The 8,418-nt window shown below is 38.3% G+C and overlaps 1 non-coding gene across 1 annotated transcript; it reads left to right on the top strand.

The window, feature by feature from the left end:
- The first annotated feature begins 5,955 nt into the window (after nt 1-5,955).
- Nucleotides 5,956-6,062, top strand: LOC141676434 (small nucleolar RNA R71). The gene has a single exon (XR_012557024.1). It is a non-coding gene; the product is annotated as a small nucleolar RNA R71 (small nucleolar RNA).
- The last annotated feature ends 2,356 nt before the right edge of the window (nt 6,063-8,418 follow it).

Genomic DNA, 8,418 nt, shown 5'->3' with positions numbered 1-8,418 from the left:
ATTAGAGAAATATTCTGAGTGTAACATGCACAGTTAACAGCCTCAGCCCAAAAATAAGTTGGGAGCTTTGACTCCTCAAGCATTGTCCTTGCAGCTTCAATTAGTGATCTATTCTTCCTTTCCACCACACCATTTTGTTGTGGAGTTCTTGGAGCTGAGAACTCATGCATGATCCCATTTACTCCACAGAACATCTTCATGGTTGAATTCTTGAACTCAGTTCCATTGTCACTCCTAATATTCCTTACTTTGAGATCAGGATGATTGTTGACTTGCTTGATATGATTGATGATGATTTCACTAGCTTCATCCTTTGATCCAAGAAAATAAACTCATGAAAACTTTGAGAAATCATCTACAATCACTAGGAAGTATCTTTTCTTTGAAATTGACAATACATTGACTGGTCCAAAAAGATTCATGTGTAGAAGTTACAGTGGTTCATCAATTGCAGATTCAAGCTTCTTACTGAATGATACTCTCTTTTGCTTTCCTTTCTGACAAGCATCACACAGTCCATCCCTTGTGAATTCCACTAGAGGCATTCCTCTAACTAAGTCCTTTTTGACTAGATCATTCATTGTCTTGAAATTCAAATGGGACAGCTTCTTGTGCCATAGCCAACTTTCAACTGGACTTGCTTTGCTGAGAAGACAAGTAATGGATTCTGCATCTGTAGAGTTGAAATCAGCTAAGTACACATTTCCTTTTCTAACTCCAGTTAGAACCACTTTATTGTCCTTTTTACTTGTGACAATACAGGCTTCAGAATTGAAGGAAACAGTATTCCCTCTGTCACATAGTTGACTGATGCTCAATAAATTGTGTTTGAGACCATCAACCAATGCAACTTCATCAATGATGACATTTTCTTTTGAAATCAAGCCATATCCCATAGTGAATCTTTTGCTGTCATCTCCAAAGGTTATGCTAGGGCCAGGTCTCTCCTTAAATTCTGTGAGCAGGGTGAAATCTCCTGTCATGTGTCTTGAACAACCACTGTCCAAGTACCATAGATTCCTTCTTTGTCCCTGCACACAACAAAATCAATCAAGTTGATTTTGGTACCCAAGTTTCCTTGGGTCCAGCCTTGTTAGTCTTTTTCCTAGACTTCATTCCTCCTGCATCTTTTGACTTAGGTAACTTTGGGTCAACCTTGGTCTCAGATGTGGTTGGTTGAAGTGTAGGGTTAGTCACAGAATCATTTAACACATTTGATTGAATTTGATAAGGCATAGGTTGTGCAAACATGTTATTCCACATAGGCATATTGTATGGCATTTGAGGCATACTAAATGCAGTAAAGTAAGGATTGTTAATGTATGGCATGTTTGCAAAATATGCATGGGGATTCTGGTGAGACATAACAGGCATAGCATGCAGAGGTGACATAGACATGTTAGGCATGGAGGGATTTGAAGGCATGGGAGCATTTTTAACAGATTTGCAATTATCAGATAGGTGATTAACACTTTTATAATGTACACAGCTTTTTCTAGGAGCATACCTATCAGGTGTGTAATTGTTATATTTATTAATTCCTACCTTCCCATTTCTTTTAGATTTTCTTTTAGTTTCCTTCTTATCCTCAACCAACTTTAGCCTATCTTTCAACTGATCTAAAGTCATGTGTCCTATATTCACCTTACTGACATCTCTGGATGTGCTAGCTCCTTCTCTGACAAAGTTCTTGAGAGTTGAATCATTCTTTTTATTTTTAAAAGAACTTGCCTGTTTTAATTGATGAGCCTTCAACGGATGCTCCTTTTCTTCCTTCAACGGATAACTTTCATCATCCGTTGATTCCACATCCGTTGACAATCCATCAATTAATTCTAACTTCTTTTTGTTTTTCTTCCAGGCATCCTCACAGAATGATTCAATTCCCTGAACCTTGGCAATTTGAACACCAACATCCCTAGATGTTTTCCAGGCCTTGATTACCTCTTGCTCACTTTCTAACTGTTTAGAAAGAATTTCTACTTTCTTAACAGCTTCTTCTAGTTCACTCTCGACAGTCAAGCATTTAAGTTTAATCTTTTCAAGCTCAATTACCTGACTCTCTAACACAGCATTCCTATCACTTAAAAACACATTATTTTCTTTGATCCTAGTGTTTTCTTTAGCTAGTGATTTAAGAGAAACACGCAAATGATATAATTCATTGGACATATCATTTATGGCTTCGTTGCATTCATGTTTAGAAAGCTGAGAGAGATCAGTAGTAATTACCTGGTTGCTTGATGAACTAGTTTCATTTTCATCAGAATTAGGCATCAGGGCTAGGTTGACATATTCCACATCATCATCTTCATTTACCCCATCTGCTGCCCAATCATCTTGAGTGAGAAAAGCTCTTTCCTTTTGTTTGAGCAAATCAAAATACTTCCTTTTGTAATCAACTTGCTCAAATTTCTTTTTCTCAGAATTTGGCTTCCTACACTCACTTGCAAAGTGTCCACTAATGCCACAGTTGTAACATTTGAACTTTGATTTGTCCACCATGTTTTTGTTTGGCTTAGTGAACTTTGTGTTTTTCCTGAACTTCATCTTTGCAAACCTCCTGGACAGAAAGGCCAGATGTTCATCAATATCATCAGATTCATCCTGACTGGAATTGTCTTCATCCTCAGCAACTTGCTCTTTACCCTTGCTTGATTCTGATTTGCTTGTGCCAATTTTGAGACTTGGCATTGTCTTTTCCTCATTTCTGGCTTTAACTTTTTCACTGTCAGCTACAAGTGCAACTGATCCTCCTTTTCTCTTTCCCTTTTCCAACAGCTCATCTTGCTCCATCTCAAGTTCATAAGTCTTCAAAATTCCATATAATCTTTCAAGTGTGAAGTCCTTATAATCTTGAGAATTTCTTAGAGAAACAGTCATAGGCTTCCATTCCTTTGGTAGAGATCTTAGAAATTTTAGATTGGAGTCCTTGACTTGGTACACTCTCCCATACAGTTTTAATCCATTCAATAGTTTCTGAAATCTGTTGAATGTATCATTCAATGATTCTCCTTCTTCAAAGTGGAAATATTCATATTGTTGAATGAGAAGCTGCATTTTATTTTCTCTAACTTGCTCAGTGCCTTCACAGATAAGCTGCACAGTATCCCAAATTTCCTTAGCAGTTTGGCTATTGATGACATTGTCAAACATATCTTGATCCAGGCCATTAAACAAAATGTTCATGGCTTTCTTGTCCTTGTGGACCTCTTCAATATCTTCAACAGTCCATTCTGCCTTTGGCTTGGGAATAGACTATCCAACAGCAACTGTAGCAGTAGCAGTTGTGGCCACCTTGTGTGGGATGTTAGGACCATTCTCAATGCAGTTGATGTAGCTTTCATCTTGAGAGAGAAGATGTAAATGCATCTTCACCTTCCAGTGATGATAGTTATCTCTTTCCAGGATTGGAATCTTTACACCAATATCCTTCTTACTCATGCTGTTAGCAGAATAGATCTTTAAACTCTTTGTATGTCAAGAGCAAGCTCTGATACCAATTGTTATTCCCAGTGGACTAACAATGAGATTTATAGAAGGGGGGGTTGAATGTAAATCTCAAAACTTTTTCAAGTTTTGAGCAATTTGTAAGACTAAGTGTTTGAGTGATCAAATGTGTGTGAATTGCTTGGAGTTGATGCAGACAGATATATATTTAAACACAAATGAAATGAACACAAAGAATTTAAAAACTTTTCTGGTGGATTTGTTGTTCCACCAGAGATGTGTTATTTCAGAAAATCTGTGATTCAAAATTAAATCACAGCTGCTTCCTAGTACAAACTAGATGATTTTCTCTCTTGATATTTCTAAACAACTCAGGGAAAATTCATATCTAATTACTAGCTACTACTTGGTTTATATAACACCAAGTTTACAAGTGAAGACAAAGATAAAGTACAATAAGACAATAGTTTTCCACTTGTTTCTGTTCCATTTTTATCCAGTGTAATATGGAATTATCTGTTGACTTTCCATTTTGAACCAGACTAAAAACGGCTGCTTTTTCTGCTGTTCCTGAAATAGGCTACCACATCTCTGTCAATCCATGTGCCTCTGTCAGCTTTGTTAACTGTCACTATCAACTACTATGAGACTGAGCATCCGTTGAAGCTTTCATCCGTTGATGGCTTTATCCGTTGATGCTCTAGCAGTGCATCCGTTGAAGCTTTCATCCGTTGAAGCGTTAGAGACATCCGTTGAAGCTTAGTTTCTTATCCGTTGAAGGTCTTCAATATCAGTTGATACTTCTTCACTTATACAAAATTACAAGGCATGAAATATTTACAATTAGCCCTCCTACTTGTACATCCATTAGTAATCAACATGACTGATTATCTTCTAACAACATCTAAGAATTACAGCTTGAAACCAGAGAGTGAGATGTGCTACAATACCAAACTTATTGCTAAGTAAGGCTACTCCTTCAACGGATAGCCAAGATGGTCTTATCCGTTGAGGCTACAAACACTAGATTTCTACTTAAGTGTTTTGCTGAACTTATCATCAAACTAATACACATATTCCTAACAGGTCTTCCCAAGATTATGGGAATTCTTATCCTCCTCGAAATCAAGAATTACAAAATTAGCAGGAAAGATGAGTTTATCAACCTGGACTGAGACATCCTCCAAAATACCTCGCGGATATGTAATAGAACTGTCGGCCAATTGCAAAGTCATATAAGTTGGCTTGGGATCAGGTAAGTCCAACTGCTTGAAGATTGACAAATGCATCAGATTGATGCTAGCTCCCAAGTCACAAAAGCATCTGTCAAAAGACACTTTTCCATAGTACATGGAATAATGAAGCTTCCTGGATCTTTAAGCTTTGGTGGCAACTTCTGCTGCAGCACATCACTGCATTCCTCCGTGAGAGCGACAGTCTCCAAATTATCTAGCTTCACTTTCCGAGAGAGAATACCTTTCATAAACTTTGCATAACTAGGCATCTGCTCAAGAGCCTCAGCGAAAGGTATGTTGATATGAAGGTTCTTGAATACCTCCAGAAACTTCTCAAATTGCTTGTCCAACTTTTTCTTCTGCAGCCGCTTAGGAAAAGGCGGTGGAGGATAGATCTGTTTCTCCCTTGTATTACCCTCAGGCGGAGTGTGTTCAACAGTAGTCTTCCTTGGTTTCACTTCTTCATCCTACTGCTTTACTTCTTTCTCAGCCCCATCTTCTTCAGTAAACTCTAGAGTTTGTTCGGGGTTCACGACCTTCCCAGACCTCAAAGTGATTGCCTTTACCTTCTCATTAGGTTCCTTCTTTCCTGGCACTTCAGTGTCACTAGGCAATGTACCAGGATGACGATTTATCAAGGCATTGGCAATTATCCCAATTTGATTTTCCAAGGTCTTGATAGAAACAGCTTGACTCTTGCATATAAGCTTCAACTCCTCTAATTTGGATTTTTCATTAGCTGGTTGCGGCTGGATTTGTTGTCTTGGTGCATACTGCGGTTGCTGAAAACCAGGGGGTTGTACTGCTTAGCTAGATACTACTGATAAGGCTGTTAAACCATATTCTGAGCGTTGGTCCAACTAAAATTAGGATGATTGCAGTTGTTAGGATGATAGGTGGCTGGCACAGGTTGGTGTGATCGCTGGAAGTTGCTCACGAACTGAGTTGATTCACTAGAAATTGCGCACTGATCATTCTCATGGGCACCAGCACAGAGCTCACAGACACTAGTGATTTGATTAACTCCATAATTAGCCAAAGTGTCCACCTTCATTGTCAAAGCCTTAAGTTGGGCAGCGATAGCAGTTGCTGCGTCCAACTTCAGAATTCCTGCTACTTTCCCCTGAGTCAGTCTCTGGGAAGGATCCCGGTACTCATTAGCAGCCATCAGTTCAATAAGTTCATAGGCTTCATCGTAGCTCTTAGCCCACAAGGCTCTTCCAGATGCTGCATCAAGCATGGGAAGTAGTTAATAATCATTCAATCAGGCATGCCATAGTGTGGGCACTTCCTTAGCATCTCCTTATATTGATCCCAAGCCTCACACAGAGATTCTCCAGTTTGCTGCACGAACTGGGTAAGAGCATTCCTGATTGCTGCAGTCTTCGTCATGGGGAAGAATTTAGTGAGAAACTTTTAAGCAAGATCTTCCCAAGTTGTGATAGACCCTACTGGTAGAGAGTGTAACCAGCACTTAGCTTTGTCTTTCAGAGAGAATGGGAAGAGTCGTAGCTTGATAGCATCTTCAGTCACATCATTGAATTTGAAAGTGTCGCAGATCTTGATGAAATCCCAAATGTGCATGTTGGGGTCTTCCGTTGGAGAACCCCCAAACTGAACTGAGTTTTGTATCATCTGGATCGTGTTTGACTTGATCTCAAAATTGTTAGCCCTGATGGCTGGTCTGATGATGCTAGACTGAATGTCATTAATCTTAGGCTTAGAATATTCCATCAAAGCCTTTGGATTTTCTGCGTGATTACCCATAGCTACTATAATTGGCTCTTCAACTTTCTCTTCTTCTTCTACCTTCTTTTCTTCCTCAAAAACTTCCCTATGAACTACCACAAGTTCTTCCTCGGCTTTATCCAGTGTTCTCTTACGAGTACGCGAACGCCTATGCATACACCCTCGCTAGAGTACCTGAAACCAGACAAGGAACAAAGAAGTAACAATATCTGAGTCAATGAACTTTAACGACCACTGATGGAAAGCACATAAACTATAAATTAACACTGCAGTCCCCGGCAGCGGCGCCAAAAAACTTGTTAGTCGCTAAACACGCGCTAATAATATACGCAAGTATACGAGTTCGCAAGTAGTATAGAATCTTTTCCAGTTCGTTCCCACAGAGACTGTATTGGTTAACTATCTAATTTATGCACCTAAGCAACAATGTGTGGTTATTATCCAATGCTAAGACGATAACAAATTGAGATTGTTTATAACTAAGAATTACGCTAACAAATATAACTATGAGAATAAGATTGACTGAATTGATATATATGACAAACATGGGATTCTAACTTCATTAATTACTTCATTCAATAGCCTTATTATACTTAACCTTAGCATGAAATGATGATGACACTAATCAGATAACACGATACTGATAAACGCCATCTTTTGTTGCACGAGTACCATTCTACCAGACATCCACAAAAGAGATAGAAGCTGAATAGAAACCAATTATATTGAGACCCTATATGTCTATAGAATTTGACAACATAACGGTTTAAGCACAAGTTATCTATCTTGATTACATAGGGCAAGTAAGATGGTTAAAATTACCTACGAATCATGCATGACTCATACATGAACCTATGCTAGCATGGCAAGTTCTAAATCCTTAAATTCACTTTCGCTTCATTAAGAATTAAAAAACTATCTTATAAGTTTGTGACGCTCATAAGACGAATACGCACAACCAATACTAGGATATCATACAATCACCACATACTAAGGCATCAAACAATTTAACTAAAGAAATTCATAAATAAATCCGCTAGAACCCCCCGATAACGATTAGCCCATAATCGGACTCATCATCAACGTGGGTTCCGATGAAAACATGATATAACAAACATAGTCTTTATATGAATAAATAAAACCAAGTACAAACAAGAGTATAGGTTCAGCAAAACAAGAAACAAGCATACAAATTACAACTCAAAACAAAGATTCACAAGAATAAACTAGATCGTCTTCGCCTCTGTTGAATTGTGCTAAAGGTCTCTTGTCGTCTTCTCCTTGCGCTCTAGTCCGTCTCTGACTTTATATATATTAAAAACGGCCTAATATGAATATATATAGTAGCCCTCAACAATCTGGAAGCCTTCCCTTTTAGGATTTCGAAATTCGGCTTCGGCACGGCCACGCGCTATCACAGCGCGGGCGCGCTGCATTTCTGGAACCCCGGCGCGGCCACGCGCTATCACAACGCGGGTGCGCCGTCCTTCTGGGAAAAACTCAGATTTCTTCTTAAATCTTGCTGCTTTGAGCCGGCTTTCCATGAGCTTTTATGCCAACACCACCTGGACACCAAATTAGCACCAAAACAATGCTAATTCACCTGATTACCTAAATAGTGCCTGAAATGCAAAAACACTAGAAAACACATTAAAACACATAACAACTTGACTACAAATATACCAATTCAAAGCTTATTAGAGCATAATAAAGTGTCATAAATGTCACTCAACAGTACTTGAATCACACGATTTGATGCAGAAATCAGCTTGAAATCACGGCTTGAATTCTTGACCCTAACTGGTTCTTCCCGACCCGATTTCAAAGAATTTTGTGTTTTTCAGAATTTTAATTAATTATGTATTAATAATTAGGCTATTTATGGTAATAAAATTAATACACCTAATTAAAATTAAGGCCCTAATTCTACATCTTTTAAAATTAATTGACCCCTAATTTTATAATTTTTGAGTATTAAAATTTA

The sequence above is a fragment of the Apium graveolens genome, chromosome 7 (genome assembly GCF_009905375.1).
Source record: "Apium graveolens cultivar Ventura chromosome 7, ASM990537v1, whole genome shotgun sequence".
In the NCBI taxonomy this organism is placed as follows: Eukaryota; Viridiplantae; Streptophyta; class Magnoliopsida; order Apiales; family Apiaceae; genus Apium; species Apium graveolens.
Note: the sequence above shows the minus strand (reverse complement) of the source record. Positions and strands in the feature narration are given on the sequence as shown.